At 42.6% G+C, this 14,840-nt stretch overlaps 1 protein-coding gene across 5 annotated transcripts in view; it reads right to left on the minus strand.

Annotated features, from left to right (window-relative positions):
- The window catches only part of DNAJC6 (DnaJ heat shock protein family (Hsp40) member C6), an 83,908-nt gene that overhangs the window by 41,002 nt on the left and 28,066 nt on the right, over window positions 1–14,840 (minus strand). Inside the window, exon 1 of one of the 5 annotated variants that reach the window (XM_067467852.1) lies at window positions 8,969–8,990. The exons of the other annotated variants lie outside the window; for them this stretch is intronic. The gene's annotated coding sequence lies outside the window, so the exon portion shown is untranslated. Of the gene's footprint in view, window positions 1–8,968; window positions 8,991–14,840 lie in introns of those variants that run through there. 5 annotated transcript variants of the gene reach the window in all.

The following is a 14,840-nucleotide window of genomic DNA, read 5'->3' on the forward strand; positions in this document are numbered from 1 at the left end:
GGGGGGAGGGGTTAATCTCTCCCAACTCTGTCCACCAGGCTATTCTGTTCAGCACCAACCAAGGCTTGGAGGGCGGGGAGGCGGAGTCGCAGTGGTCTATAAGGACTTTATTCCACTGATCAGGTGTCCCATCCCACAATCATCCTCCTTTGAGTGTGCCGGCTTTAGGATAGGTGACCGGGACAGGATAGGGATTCTGTTAGTGTACCGACCACCCTGCTGCACTACAGTCTCCCTACCTGAGCTAGCGGGAGTGGTCTCGGACATGGTGTTGAACTCCCAACGGCTTTTGGTCCTGGGAGATTTCAACATCCATGCCGAGGCCTCTCTCTCCGGAGCGGCTCAGGACTTCATGGCCGCCATGGCAACCATGGGCCTGTCCCAGCTAATATCTGGTCCCACCCATAGTGCCGGACACACCTTGGATTTGGTCTTCACTCAGGGATGGGATGAGGGTGACGGAATGGAGGAGCCGACCATCGCCCCTTTGCCATGGACCGATCACCACCTGATCAGTTTTAGACTAACTGTGCCTTCTAACCTTCGCAGGGGTGGTGGACCCATTAGAATGGTCCGCCCCAGGAGACTGATGGATCCAAATGGTTTCCTGATGGCTCTTGGGGATTTTTCCACCTCCTTGGCTAGCGACACTGTTGATGCTCTGGTCTCTGGCTGGAATAGTGAGTTGACCAGGGCAATTGACACTATCGCTCCGGAACGCCCCCTCTCGAGTAACCGAGCTAAACCAGCTTCTTGGTTTACTGAGGAGCTGGCAGCAATGAAGCGAAAGAAGAGGAGGTTAGAGTGCGTGTGGCGCCAGAATCCCACCAATCCAGCCCAAACACACCTGAATGCCTTTTTAAGGTCCTACGGTGTGGCAATAGAGGCAGCTCAGAAAACATTCATCACAGCCAATATTGCATCAGCGAAGAATCGGCCAGCTGAGCTTTTTCGAGTTGTCAGGGGCCTGTTAAACCCGCCAAAAAGCGAGGCCTCGGATAACTCGGTGGCTCGCTGTGAAGCATTTGCTCGATCCTTCGCGCATAAAATTGAGCGGATTCGGTCTGGCTTCGACGTCATGTTAACAGCAGTCTCTGGGGATGTAACGAGAGCATCTGCTTGTCCAGTTTTGTTGGATTCATTTCAATTGGTTCAGCTTGAGGATGTGGACAGGATCCTTGGAGAGGTGCGACCCACCACATGCATCCTAGACCCCTGCCCTTCCTGGCTGATCAAGGAAGCCAGAGGGGGTTTGGCAGGGTGGGTGAAGGTGATGGTTAATACCTCCTTACAGAAAGGAGAGTTTCCAGCGAGCTTAAAGCAAGCTATTATAAAACCGCTGTTGAAGAAACCATCACTGGATCCCACTCAATTCGACAACTATCGGCCAGTTTCCAATCTCCCCTATTTGGGCAAAGTCATGGAACGTGTGGTGGCAACACAACTCCAGGGGTTTCTGGTAGACACTGATTATCTTGATCCGGCACAGTCTGGCTTTAGGCCGGGACATGGAACTGAGACAGCCTTGGTCGCCTTGGTAGATGATCTGCGCAGGGAACTAGACAGGGGGAGTGTGTCCCTGTTGGTTCTGCTGGACCTCTCAGCGGCCTTCGATACCGTCGATCACGGTATCCTTCTGGGCCGCCTCATGGACATGGGGCTCGGAGGCACTGCTTTGCGGTGGCTCCGATCCTTCCTTGAGGGACGGACCCAGAAGGTGTTACTGGGTGACACCTGTTCGGCCCCACAACCGTTGTTGTGTGGAGTCCCACAGGGTTCAATCTTGTCCCCGATGTTATTTAACATCTACATGAAGCCGCTGGGAGAGATCATTCGGAGTTTCGGACTAAGATGCTATCTCTATGCAGATGACGTCCAAATCTGTCACTCCTTCTCACCTGTCACCAAGGAGGCTGTCCAGACCTTGAACCGGTGTTTAGCTGCTGTATCGGACTGGATGAGAGCTAACAAATTGAAATTGAATCCAGACAAGACAGAGGTCCTACTGGTCAGTCGGAAGGCCGAACAGGGTATAGGGTTACAGCCTGTGTTAGACGGGGTTACACTCCCCCTGAAGACGCAGGTTCGCAGCTTGGGAGTGATCCTGGACTCATCGCTGAGCCTGGAACCTCAGGTCTCAGCAGTGGCCGGGAGAGCTTTCGCACAATTAAAACTTGTGCGCCAGCTGCGCCCGTACCTTGGGAAGTCGGATCTGGCCACGGTGGTCCACGCTCTTGTTACATCCCGGCTGGATTACTGCAACGCACTCTACGTGGGGTTGCCTTTAAAGACTGCTCGGAAACTTCAACTAGTCCAGCGAGAAGCAGCCAGATTGCTCACCGGAGCGGCGTACAGGGAGCACTGGCTGCCGATCCAATTCCGAGCACAATTTAAAGTGCTGGTTTTGACCTATAAAACCCTATACGGTTCCGGCCCAGTGTATTTGTCCAAACGGATCTCCCTCTACGTCCCACCTCGAAGTTTAAGATCTTCTGGGGAGGCCCTGCTCTCGACCCCGCCAGTGTCACAAGTGAGGCTGGCGGGGACGAGGAGCAGGGCCTTCTCAGTGGCGGCCCCCCGCCTGTGGAACTCACTCCCCGGGGAGATCAGATTGGCGACTTCCCTCCTAGCATTTAGGAAAAAACTAAAGACCTGGATGTGGGACCAAGCTTTTGGTCACTCTGACAACTAACTCAAGGACCTGGCGATAGACAAGGACAAACGGAACAGAATGGATGTATGGACTCTGATATATGGACTCTGACATGAGATTGTTTTAGGGTTTATGATTTTATTATGTATTGATGTTTTAATCTAACTGCTGAATTGTTATATTTTTGGATTACTTGTTGTGTGTTTGGGCATCTAATTGTGCCCTCCCTGTAAGCCGCCCTGAGTCCCCCTCGGGGTGAGAAGGGCGGGGTATAAGTGAATGAAATAATAATAAATACTACTAATAATAAACAGAGTAAAATAATAAATAACCTTGACTCAAACTCGAGTATAAGCCGAGGGGAGATTTCAGCCTAAAAAGGGGGCTGAAAAACTAGGTTTATATTCAAGTATATAAAGTGTTTTTATTTTTCCAGATCTAAAGCTATTTTGGGCCCATCTAACATTGGCAGGTATCATGGTACAAAATATAGATATTGCTACATGTGATGGGATCGGATTCCTTTTGTTACTGTGATAGCGATAATTGTTTAATGAGTAAGACTAGTAAATCTGTATAGATTTTCAGAACAGTTTCCTTCACTGTTCCATGTCCGCCATTAACAGGGTGAAGCATTGGACTACAATTCTGAAGACTAGGGTTTGTGTCCCTGCTCAGTCATGGAAACCCACTGACCTTGGGTGAGTCACACACATAACATTACATCTATTGCAAACCTTCTGGAATGTGTCCAGAAAAAAAGGTGATAAAAATGGTGAAAGCCCAGGAATCCCTGGAAGCCATATCCTATGAGGATAGACTGGGGAAGCTTGGTATCTTTAGTCTGGAGATCAGAAAGTTAAGAGATGATAGCCATGTTTAAATACTTGAAAAGATGCCATATTGAAAATGTGGCAAGGTTGTTTTCTGCTGCTCCAGAGAGTAGGCTTTTGACAGCGGAATACACTGTCGTGGACTGCAACAAAGTCTCCTTCTCTGGGGTTTTTTAAACAGATACTGAATGGCCATCTCTCAGAACTGTTTTGCCTATGTGATCCTGCATAGCAGGGTGGATGGCCCTTGTTGTCTCTTCCAACTCAATATTTCTATGATTAGGGATAAGGACTTCACCAGATGGGTTTAGAGCTTCATTTCAATGCTTTTCAAAGCTCTATGGGAGTCCAACAGAAGCCATTATATGATATAAGGATACCTCTGGTGGGACTCCATGGGACTCAATTTCCATAGTGTTATCCGACTCCAAAGGAGGAAAAGCGGTGGAAAGACAGGAATATACAAGGTAAGGACATGGGATAGTCATCCCACAAGGTAGGAAAAGACAAGATAGAACGGGGTAAAACAGTTCCCTCTGCTTTCCCCCCACTCCTGGGATGAAGTCATAAGTCTCACTGAACACAGGAAGAGTATATTTTTGAATATATTCAGGATTGTACTGCAAAAATCCTGCATCTTCTGGAACGTACTGAAGTATAACAAGGCTCCTTCCAGCTCCCAGAGGCTAACCACCTTATCTCATGGAGATAATTAAGCATCCTAACACACTGCCAGGATGGTTCCTCCACAGAGCCCGTCAGGCACCTCTCACATGACGTAAGGCAACTTCTGGCAGGGCTCCGTAGACAAAGCGTCCTGGCAATGTGCTAGGACTCTTCCCTGGGAATACGGGAGGCTTCCTGTGTTCCATAGAGAAGAATGGGGGGAAGTCAGGCAGCCAACGCTTCTGCCATGGGATAAGATAGGGATGTAGCTTGTGATGCGAGGCAAGGAGCAACGGTTCCCCACCCCATGGATTCGGACCTCAGGGTGATGAGGTCCTAAGTCAGGTAGTAATCTAGCAGTGCTAATAGTAGAAACTATGTTACTGTCAATGCCTGGAAAATTAATTGTTTGGACTACAACTCTCAAAGGCCACCAGAGTCACTGTTGGCCCTGCCCAAACATTTTCAAGTTCTATTCCAAATAGTGGGACATGATCCATTGACCTTTTGGGAATAATCATGCATGCTCAAGTGATAGGATAATCACAAGATCAGGCATTTAGTCACAGTTTTGTTGTTTTTTAAAAATAATTCAGAATTGTCACATCTTAGCTTTCTAATATAATCTACAATGAACACGAAGATTACAAATTTACCAGTAAAAGCATCAACCAATGTAAGTCAGCAAATATGAAATTAGAAACAGACATTTTTACTGGAACAGCCCAAAACTTTTTAAAGGATTTTAGTAAATATACTTAATATACTTAATGATAATTGTTTCATGAAGAAGACTCATGACTCTTCTTTAATAAGTTCAATTAACTAAATATGAAAAATAATTAATTTAATGTTAGTTAATCAATTTTAAAACCCCACTCATGATTAAGATATAAGTTTCTACTAACTTAATTATCAAATTTCTACATAAATGTTAATTAATTAATTAATTAATTGCATATTATTAAAATAATCCCCACTCATAGTTATAGTATAGGTCGATCTCTCTCTCTCTCTCTCCCTCTCTCTCTCTCTCTGTGTGTGTGAATAAATATTATTTAAACTGACTTTATGATACTGAGTTTCATATTGAATTAAAAAGAACTAAATTTGTTGTGATATTGATATCTCACTGTCTACTATTATTTAGTTCATTTTCCCTTGGAATATAATCTGTTCAGCAGCTTGCAACAAAATTTAGTAGAAACAATTATGTATTTTTAGTAATTAAAATCTGAACATGGAGATGCACAGTTTAAAATAGTTTGCAGACACATGCAATGAGTGGGACACATTTTGCCCATCCCCAATTAATGTACCTGGGCCTTATCTAACAATTCTAATCCACTGACATATATTCTCCCACATACCCAGTAGGAAAGAGAAATACTTGTTCAAATGTATTTTTACTACTTTAATGGAAACAATAGAAATAATGAGAATGACAGAAATACTGATGGAGAAGAGCACTATGCAGCTTTAGACTTATACATATTTACTCAATTATTACAGCTGAATTATACTTTATTGCTTCTCACAGTAAAGTCTGTAGAAAATCTATTACTAGCAGTAATAAACCAATTTCTGGAAATGTATGCCTTTAACCAAAAAAAAAAAAAAAAGGAAACAGTAATTGAACTTATATTAAATATCAGAGCAAGCATACTATTTTTATAAGTTTATAATGTAGTTCACAATACACAGTTATAATGCGGCAATATCTACATGAAAATAATAAAAAGAAACATATTCTCATAAGATTTCTCTAACTTAACAAGAATTAGGGATGTTTGAGCAGTGGGTTTTACTATTGACTCCAACAGCAATTTCCCTTTTTATCACATACCTTAGCTTCATTATTATGGAAGAAAATCCCTAACCAAATATTACACATAATGCCAGTCACCCTTTTTTTAATGGAAACCTTTGTTGAGTTGATGTGAGAATGTGCATCTACACTGTATACCTTCCACCTGGAAACTTATGTCCGCATTGTGACAGACCATGTGGATCCAGAATAGGTCTCTAATGTTACATATGAACCACCACCAAATCATAATTGGCCATGAGTGATCACCTATAGTAATATATTGTACACTGTATAATTTATGCAGTTTGACACCATTTTAACTGCCATAGCTGAATCCTATGGAATCCTGGGAGCTATAGTTTACAAGGTGCCAAGAATTGGAAACAGTAATCCAAGTCAGACCACACCTGGAATACTATCTCCAATTCTGGGCACCACAATTTAAGAGAGATCTTAACAAGCTGGAATGTGTCCAGAGAAGGGCAACTAAAATAATCAAAGGTCTGGAGAACAAGCCCTATGAGGAGCAGCTTAAAGAACTGGGCATATTTAGCCTGCAGAAGAGAAGGCTGAGAGGAGACATAATGACCATGTATAAATATGTGAGAGGAAGTCATAGGGAGGATGGAACAAGCTTGTTTTCTGCTTCCCTGGAGACTAGGACGCAGAACAATGGCTTCAGACTACATGAAAGGAGATTCCACCTGAACATTAGGAAGAACTTCCTAACTGTGAGAGCTGTTCAGCAGTGGAACTCTCTGCTGTGGATTGTTGTGGAGGCTCCTTCTTTGGAGGCTTTTAAACAGAGGCTGGATGGCCATCCATCAGGGGTGTTTTGAATGTGATTTTCCTGCTTCTTGGCAGGAGGTTGAATGGATGGCCCATGAGGTATCTTTCAAATCTATGGTTCTATCATTCTACATGGTTGGGGATGGGATTCTAGACACTAAGATCAGAGTGCTGTATTTCTAATTACAACTCCAATCATGTGTAATGTATGTATACCTGAAATTCTGAATAAAATTTCATACATGGCTATCATGTCTCCTCTCAGCCTTCTCTTCTGAAGGTTAAACATGCCCAGCTCTTTAATCCATTTCTCATAGGGCTTGTTCTCCAGACCCTTGATCATTTTGGTGACCCTCCTCTGGACACATACCAGCTTGTCAACATTTCCCTTCAATTGGACACAGTATTCCAGATGTGGTCTGACAAAGGCAGAATAGAGGGATAGCATGACTTCCCTGGACCTAGACACCGGACTCCTATTTATGCAGGCCAAAATCCCATTGGCTTTTTTTGCAGCCGCACAACATTGTTGGCTCATGTTTAACTTGTTGTCCACAAGGACTCCAAGGTCTTCTTCACACGTACTGCTCTCAAGCCACGCATCCCCCATTCTGGTTCTTTGCATTTCATTTTTTCTGCCAAAGTGGAGTATCTTGCATTTGTCACTGTTGAACTTCATATTGGTAGCTTTATGAAGTTCCAATCTCTCCAATCTGTCAAGATGTTATGAATTCTGCTCTTGTCTACTGGGGTATTGGCTGTCCCTCCAAATTTGGTGTTGTCTGCAAGTTTGATGATCATGCCTTCTAACCCTTCATCTAAGTCATTAATAAAGATGTTGAACAGGATCGGGCCCAGGATGGAACCTTGTGGCACTCCACTCGTCACTTCTTTCCAGAATGAAGAGGAAAGAAGTGACGAGTGGAGTGCCACAGGGTTCAGTCCTGGGCTCGGTCCTGTTTAGCATCTTTATTAATGACTTAGATGAAGGGTTAGAAGGCATGATCATCAAATTTTCAGGTGACATCTAAACACATAAGGTTTATGAACCTGGAATTATGAAAGAACACTCCATCCTTTGGATGAAGGGAGGACATAATGCATAACACATACAGTAATAATAATAATACTTTATTTATAACCCGCCACCATCTCCCCAATGGGGACTCAGGGAGGCTAACATGAGGCCAAGCCCAAAATAATTACTACAGATCAAAATAAAGTACATACAGCAAATAATAACATCAAATAAAATGTAAACAAAACAAATTAATACAAAATCAAATACATAAAATGAAATAAGAAAACAAAGATAAGCATAGCAGGCTGGGCCGTTACAAGAGGTAGAATAAGATATAAAAATATAAAAACCCTGGGTGAGATGGATAAATAGGGTAGTGTGCCGGTAGGGGATTTCAGATGGTAACAAGCAATGGAGTGAGTATCACTAAAGGATGAGGTAAAGTGCATTGGTGGACATATTGTGATGAGCTGGTCATGGTGAGGTGATTATATCCATTCCTCAAAGGCACACTGAAACAGCCAAGTTTTTAGGCTCTTTCTGAAGGCTGACAGGGTGGGCGCTTGCCTAATCTCTCCGGGCAGCGAATTCCAAAGCCGAGGGGCCACCACAGAGAAAGCCCTCTCCCTCGTCCCCACAAGTCGTGCTTATGACAGAGGAGGAAGCAAGAGGAGGGTCTCGCCAGAGGATCGAAGGGGCATGGAAATATGGTCACAAAGCTAGGCAGGTCCCAAACTGTTCAGGGCTTTGTATGTGATAACCTGCACCTTGAATTGGTATTGGAAAATGAATGGCAGCCAGTGGAGCTCCTTAAACAGGGGAGTAGGTCACTCTCTGTAATTAGCTCCAGTTAACAATCTGGCTGCTGAACATTGGACCAGTTGAAGTTTCTGAGCCGTCTTCAAGGGCAGCCCCATGTAGAGTGCATTCTAGAGGTAACTAAGGCATGGACCACCATGGTCAAATCAGACTTCACAAGGTATGGTTGCAGCTGGCGCACGAGTTTTAATTGTGCAAAGGCCCTCCCAGCCACTGCCGACACCTGAGCGTCAAGTGTTAGCATTGAGTCTAGGAGGACTCCCAGACTGCAGTATAAGGAGCTATTGCATTCTTAGTTGTTTTGGTACAACAAACTAATACAGCTATTCAACTAACGTGGTGTATTTGAGCAAAAGTATGGAAATAATTCAAGGTACCAGCCCATGTATGGAATCCATAATTACGGTATATCTGCGCCTTGTGAAACAGAACAGGGCATAAATAATGCCTTTGGCTTGCCTTCTTTAAGTTCTCTTAGAACCTAAAAAAAAATCAAAACTATTGGTAGCCTCCCTAATTGTATCTAGCAAAAACACTATGAACGTATTGATCAATTGCATCTATCTTTCTTGGCTCTGCATTGGATACAAAGGTAGCACATGATGTTGCCATATCATAAAGGGGTTTTTTTCTGTTCTCCTCCCATCAATTTGCAATCAGCACCATTTGATTCTAAGTGCTCTGTTTTAATTTCAGTGCATTTTACTTGGACTACAAAACCTCTTAGAAGCAACCATGTCACTTTGTATAAGCACACTCCTGAATTACCCTCTCCCTTCTCCCTCTCTGTCTTTCTTCCTTTCTCCCTGCCTCTTTCATTTCTCAAGTGTATATGTAATTCTCAAAATATTTGAGGTTATATAAACTGCACAATATGACTGCCTACTTCCTATTGAAGTTATTCGCTAGGAATACCTAATATTACCTTGTGGTTTAAATTCTATGCTGTTGACATCTTTATACTCAAGAGGCACTGTTATTTAGATCCAGCATTGGAATTTCTAAATGGCTTGAGGCAAATTGGTATTAGAAGATATTTCTATTATGCCTTCCATACCAACTCAGCAATATATTGAGTGCATAAAATTCTCTCAGGGCTATTCTAGAATTGCCTTTTCTCAAAGGTGTATCAAGACCAAAACTGATCATCTTATGCACATAAAGTCTAGGATTAAAAAAAAATTTAAAAAGTTTTGTGGTGTAGCACAAAATGATACTTTTTGTAGCATGTATTTATTTTGAGGTCATGTTATTAACATGTATATCTTTTCATTTTAAAATTCTCATCATGCAAAGGAATCTTGCAGCACCTTTGAAACTGACTGAAAGAAGTTGGTAACATAAGCTTCCATAGACTTAAGTCTACAAAAGCTTATGCTATCAACTTCTTTCTCTCAGTAAGTCTCAAAGGTGCTACATGATCCCTTTGCATACCAATCCAAACTAACACTGCTATGTCTTTAAAGTCTTCATGCTTTATGTTCAAAGGATAGCTTAGAAAGATTCAGATAAATCTGTTTTTGCCTCATTTTCCCATGACTATTCTGAATCAAGTCAACTTTCAAAACATTTTATTCTTATAGTCTTTGCAAGTGGTGTATGTGTGTCTTTGTAGTGCTCAAAATCCTTGAGTGGGACTTGAGAGAGCGGTAATTAACTCTCCATGAAACATAGTGAGTGACCATAAGCCACTGACACTGTCTCAGCCTATCCTTCTCAGAGGATTATAGTGAAGATAAACTGGGCAGGAAGGAAATCTTGTAAATAATTGAAAATATAAGTAGAGCAAGTAATTGCAGAATTTAGACATCAGTAGAAGTATTTTTGCACCAAGTCAAAATGGAAATATACATTTGAAAATCAAAATTATTCTGCTTTCCAGAAATCTGGCTTATGGTGAGATATTCACTTTGTTTGGCATAAGACCTGTTGAATTAAATAAGATACACATAGTGTGCCCTTGGTATCTGCTGAGGTTTGGTTCCAGAACATCCTGTAGATACCACAATCTGTGGTGGTACTGGAATCAAACCAAAGAATCAAACTGTGGATTCCAAAATCTGTGAATGCGCAAATATACAATAGGGTCATAAGATGGTGTCCCTTCTATAAAATGACAAAATTAAAGTAACTATGAATTGTTGAATCTGTGGATATGGAAGCAGACTGCATAGGATTGCATTGGCAAGAGATTTTGATACTGGGTTGCTGTGGGTTTTCTGGGCTATATGGCCATGTTCAAGAAGCATTCTCACCTGAGTTTCGCCCACATCTATGGTAGGCATTCTCAGAGGCTGTGAGGTCCTCAGAACTTCAGAGGATGCCTACCATAGATGTGGGCAAAACGTCAGGAGGGAATGCTTCTCGAACATGGCCATACAGCAGTGGTTCTCAACCTTCCTAATTCCGCAACCTCTTAATACAGTTCCCCATGTTGTGGTGACCCCCAACCATAAAAAATATTATTGTTGCTACTTCATAACTGTAATTTTGCTATTGTTAAAAATTGTAATTATCTGATATGCAGGAGGTATTCACTGGATCAAATTTGGCACAAATACCTGATATGCCCAAATTTGAATATTGGTGGGGTTGGGGAGGATCGATTTTGTCATTTGGGAGTTCTAGTTGCTGGGATTTATAGTTCACCTACAATCAAAGAGCATTCTCAACTCCACCAACAATGGAAATGAACCAGACGTGGCACACAGAACTCCCACCATCAACAGAAAATACTGGAAGGGTTTGGTGGGTATTGACTTGAATTTTGGAGTTGTAGTTCACCTACATCCAGAAAGAACTGTGGACTCAAACAATGATAGATCTGGACCAAACTTGGCATGAATATTCAATATGCCCAAATGTGAACACTGGTGGAGTTTGAGGAAACTAGACCTTGAGATTTGGGGTTTGTAGCTGCTGGGATTTATAGTTCACCCACAACAAAGTGCATTCTGAACCCTACCAATGATAGAACTGGGCCAGACATCCTATTCAGAGACCGCCATGACCAATAGAAAATACAGGAGAGATTTGGGATGAATTGACAGTGATTTAGGGGAGATGTTTTTCACCTACATCTGGAGAGCACTGGGAACCCAAACGACTATGCCAAAGGGATTCCTAAGACCATCAGAAATATGTATTTTCTGATGATCTTTTGCGACCCCCCTGAAACCCCATGCGACCCCCCACCAGGGGTCCTGACCCCCAGATTCAGAAACACTGCCATATAGCCAGGAAAACTCACAGCAACCCAGTGATTCTGACCATGAAAGCCTTTGACAACAAATTTTGATACTGATAGGGAAAACCTCAAGAAAATAGTTGGGCAGAGGAGTGAAAGGCAGGCTCTTATCCTTAATGCAATGTCACTTGTATTCTTAGTGTTATAATTCAGAGTATGCAGATTCAAGCCTTTGAAGATTCCTAATTTTCACTTATTTCACTATATAGGCAAACACTCCTAGTGAAAAAGCCAGGCTCTCAATGCTTTCTTTCAGTCATTTTGTTAGGAACCATGTAGATCAGTACAGTCTGTATCCCAAAAGTGGACAGCTGTGATATTCCATCTGATTTTTGAACTTCAATTTTGATAAATCCTTTTCCTGTTATTATTCTAGCTCTGGTTGCACACTTGAGGATGGAAAATGTAGATGTCTCATTAACCGATTTTATTATGTATTTAAAATTCCCTAACATGCACTCAAACGCCACCAAATAAGTCACTTCCAATGAGCAATTCTCTTTTTTAGAAAAGAGACATCTACATTACATCAAAGAAAACCTAATCAAGCACTTGTAAACTATGAGACACTCCATCTGACATTTGTGCCTTGGGATTCACTTCTGCACTTGATATGAGGGATTTAAAAAAAAAAAAAAAGAAAGCAGAGTGGCGGCTCATCACTTTATGGAAAGTGCTTATACATCAAAAAGATACTCTCTCGTCTGGAAGGAAAAGGAGGCCAACATCAGAAAGGAAACAAAGCTGTGGGTAAAATTCTTTAGAAGTCCATGGGTTTCCAAAAGCAGGTCTTGCAGGGGAACACACCCATCTTTCCAGCTGAAGTGCATAAAAGATAATCCATCAATAACTTCTTTCAGCAATCCAGGCCAATCTGAAGCAGGACCCCTGAAGTGAATAGCTTCTTAGTACCAATCCTATAAACCATCTGGCCACCCAATTGGGAGATTTAGCTGAGGAAAAGCCCCATTCATGCAGCATTGTAATCTGATTCCACTGGTTATATCTATCAGAACTTCCATTGGCATGAGGAAGAGGAGGGAGGGGCACAGTAGTGCCGCAAAATTACAAATATGTTGTTCCTTTTTCTTGCTATGAAGGGAGTGAATCACTCCACACTCTACAAATGCACATAAAATAACAATTGCTAATCCCTTATAAGGGGCCAACCTCACCCAAGGTCTGTAGATGGAGAATGTGTTGTCAAAGGCTTTCATGGCCGGAATCAGTGGATTGCTGTGAGTTTTCTGGGCTGTATGGCCATGTTCCAGAAACATTCTCTCCGGACATTTCACCCACATCTATGGCAGGCATCCTCAGAGGTGCGGTCTGTTGGAAATGAGGCAAGTGGGATTTATATATCTGTGGAATGTCCAGGATGGAAGAAAGAAGTCTTGTCTGTTTGAGGCAGGTGTGAATGTAGCAATTGGCCACCTTGATTAGCATTTAATGGCCTTGCAGCTTCAAGGCCTGCCTGGGGGAATCGTTTGTTGTGAAGTGTTAGCTCTGCCCTGATTGATTCTTGTCTGGCATTCCCCTGCTTTTGGGGTGTTTCTCTTTATTTGCTGTCCTGATTTTAGAGTTTTTAATACTGGTAGCCAAATTTTGTTCATTTTCATGGTTTCTTCCTTTCTGTTGAAATTGTCCACATGCTTGTGGATTTAAAAAAGCAGGGGAATTCCAAACAAGAATCAATCAGGGCTAGCTAACACCTCCCAACAAAGGATTCCCCCGGGTAGGAAGCAGCCAAGCTTTAAAGCTGCAAGGCTATTCAATGCTAATCAAGGTGATCAAATGCAACATTCACACTTGCCTCAAACAGACAAAAGTTCTTTTTCCCACCCTGGACATTCCCCTGTTTTTGAGTGTTGTTCTTTATTTACTGTTATGATTTTGGAGTTTTTTTTAACACTGGTAGCCAGATTTTGTCCATTTTCATGCTTTCCTCCTTTCTGTTGAAATTGTCCACATGCTTGTGGATTTCAATGGCTTCTCTGTGTAGTCTAACATGGTGGTTGTTGCATTTCTGTGTTCTCAAATAATATGCTGTGTCCAGGTTGGTTCATCAGGTGCTCTGCTATGGCTGACTTCTCTGGTTGAAAACTAGTTGCCTTGAAAACTGCTTGGCCATTAAATGCTAATCAAGGTGGCCAATCGCTACATTCACTCAACAGACAAGAGTTCTTTCTCCCATCCTGGGCATTCCACAGATATATAAAGCCCATTTGCTTAGTTTCCAACAGACCTCACAACCTCTGAGGGTGCCTGCTGTGGATGTGAGCAAAACATCAGGAGAAAATGCTTCTGGGACATGGCCATACAACCCGGAAAACTCACCGTAACCCTGTAGATGGGAGTTTGTCAAGAGAGCTGCTCACTGTTATGCTTTTATGGATAACAAAAGAACTTTTTTGGCCAACAGAAGAATTAAGGGAGTGCCTACAATTAAGTGAATCATGGTTTGACAGCCCTCAATTAGCTGTCAAAATTCAATTGTCAGGTTAATCAATTTTTCTTCATTTGATCTGTTCCCCCTAGACTGGGGGCCCTTCCACACAGCCCTATATCTCAGAATATCAAGGCAGAAAATTCCACATTATCAGAGTGTGGACTAGGATAACCCAGTTCAAGGCAGATATTGTTGGATTTTGTGCCTTGATATTTTGGGATATAGGACTGTGTGGAAGGGCCCTCAAGCACTTTTCCTTTTGAGATGATGTACTCCTTTCCAAAAGTTTCCAAGCATGCTCATGGCGGGCCCCATTGCCAGGCCAGAGACCAGACCTAGGGGAATGGGGATTATTTTCCCTAGGTGGCAATCATTGGGTGGTGGATTATGGCAAGACACATTGCCAGTGAACACAGGCAGGGGCAATCTTGCCTTGAGTCTCTCTCAGGGCCCTTCCACACGGCCCTATATCCCAGAATATCAAGGCAGGAAATCCCACATTACCTGAGTGTGGACTCAGATAACCCAGGGCCCTTCCACACAGCCCTATATC

This window comes from Anolis sagrei, chromosome 4 (assembly GCF_037176765.1).
Source record: "Anolis sagrei isolate rAnoSag1 chromosome 4, rAnoSag1.mat, whole genome shotgun sequence".
In the NCBI taxonomy this organism is placed as follows: Eukaryota; Metazoa; Chordata; class Lepidosauria; order Squamata; family Dactyloidae; genus Anolis; species Anolis sagrei.